Raw genomic sequence first — 2,482 nt, 5'->3', positions numbered from 1 at the left:
TGCACTTTGGGAGATGGGGAAGTAGTGTAATGAGACAGATGGTGATCACAGATATCTGTTGGTCAAAACACTGAGAATATATTTAAGAATTCCCAAAGTGGCCCAATACACTCTTTGAGAAACAGTAGTTTAGGAGACAAAAGTAGACACTGTCACAGACTTTCAAATGATTCTTTGCTTGTTTGGTGTTTTTGTGGCTAACTGCTGAGGTGGGGGAGGGAGGGAAAAGGACTGTGTCAGTCTTGAAGGAACTAGACTAATGCAGGAGACACGGGCAGAGGTCTCCCTATCACTGCCATAATTTGATAGCTTAATGAATCTCAGTGGAAAAAGCAATAAAGAAATTATCCATAAAGTTGCTAGAGTTACAGCCTGTCAGAGAGATGTGAAATGTCAGTGACATACACAGCACGCCAAGTCCTCTCCACCCACCCACTAAACAGAAAGGCCCACCCTGTCTTGCCTTTCTTCTACCCTCCTACATACACATTATACCTGCACACAGGCACATAACAGCAGGGAAGGATTCTCTTGGAACATTGTCAGAATCATTCTTTAGACCTCCCAGGCAGGTCACTACCCTGAAATGAAAAGCTGCCAGCCTCCCATTTTTGAAGCTGGTGGAACAGGGCTGATTAAAGCTGACTTCATACTGAGCAAATACTTGTGAGAGGCAATTTAGTTCTGGATTCATCCTCTGGATCTTAACAATTACCGTCACCACCACCCTCGATACTGGCACACTTCCAAGCATGTTCAAACAAAAAGGGCTTCACCTCGTGCCTGACCAAAAGAAGACATTAGCCCGCTATGACCCTGAACTTAAAGGATTGGCTCTGTGACAGAGAACTGGATGGAGCACAGAGACCACAGCCCCAGGTGAGTACTCAGATGGCCAGAATAAGTCTATGTTATGACTTAAAAGTCTGAAACCCAGGAAAGGATATAAAGGTCAATGCAGAGAAGCTAATTCCTTCACAAAAGAAAATCCAGGATGCTTCAATTCTTACTTCATACGCACACCTACTATTACTTGGCCCTCTGTAGCTGTTGCTCTGGTCACAGACCCTAGAGCTCTGAATATTCTCTGTTGACTCTCACTTCCAAAACAGACATCTTGGTTACAAGGCCCTGTCTACTCCCCAGTGAGTGCCAGTAATTACTGCACACAGTGCTGGGAAGGTGGTATGCTAAAAAGAAGCAGCACAAAGACATTATCACAAACTCAGCAATTTCACTCTTAGCTATAGGCCCCTCAAATTGAAAACTGGTACTCAAATACATGTATATGAATATTCACAGCAGCATTATTCACAATAGCCAAAATGCTGAAACAATCCAAATGCCCATCAACAACTGAATAAACAAACAAATTGTAGCATACACACACAACAGAATACTACTCAGTCGTAAAAAGGAATGAAGAACTGACACATGCTACCCCATGGATGAACCTCTAAAACATTATACTAAGTGAAAGAGGCCAGATACAAAGGTCACATACTGAATGATTCCATTTATAAAAAATAACCAGAATACATAAATCCATAGACAGAAAAAAGAATGGTAGTTGCCAAGGGCTGCGGTTTCCCCAGGAGAAAGGAAAACAACTGCTTAATGGGGATGGATTTTGTTTTGCAGTGATGAAAATGTTTTGGAACTGGATAGTGAATAAACTAAATGTCACTGAACTGTTCAGTTTAAAATGATTAATTTTATGTCATATGAATTTCACCGTAATTGTTTTAAAAAGGGAGTGGGATACTGACTCAGCTGTTATATAACTTTATCGCCTTACTCCCTCACTTCTACCTGAAGATGTATGTAGAAAGACGAAGTATTGGCCATTACGGAACCACAAAGCAACAAACACTTGCCTCAAAAAAGAAAGACTCATTATAAAGACAGAAGGAAGCTGGGTCTTTGATATCATGAAGGAAACCATGGAATCATCAATTTTAATTTATTAAGAGATAAGTAAAATCTCCAGTTGAAGAAATAGCACGACCTTGGCTCCTCACAATTTCTTCTGTAAACAGTGACCTTAACACAGACTAAGTGAACAAATTCTCTTTAGTTAGACGCATTTGTTAGATGTATTTTGGTTAGGTGGTTTCACCAGTTGCTGGGAAAAATGCACTTTGCTGCGTAGATCAGCACTCACCATCTGTAAGCATTCCAAACAGGAAGATAATTAATACAAAATAGCATCACAGACATTAGGTATACGATTAGATATACAAACGGAAAATAGTCTTTTGAATAAGCCATGGCTTACTCCTGGCCTGGATAAACATAACTGTTTATTCATTCAGTATTTATTGATGAGTACTTACTATGTGCTGGGCAAACTGAGTCAGGGATATGAGCCAGAACACTGCAGTAAGCAAGAAAGATAAAGCCTCTGCCCTCAGGGAGCTTACATTCTAGCAAGGGGAGAGACAGAAACAAACACATGAGCAATCTCATGTACACTGCTGTT

The sequence above is a fragment of the Capra hircus genome, chromosome 1 (genome assembly GCF_001704415.2).
Source record: "Capra hircus breed San Clemente chromosome 1, ASM170441v1, whole genome shotgun sequence".
Classification (NCBI taxonomy): Eukaryota; Metazoa; Chordata; class Mammalia; order Artiodactyla; family Bovidae; genus Capra; species Capra hircus.
Note: the sequence above shows the minus strand (reverse complement) of the source record.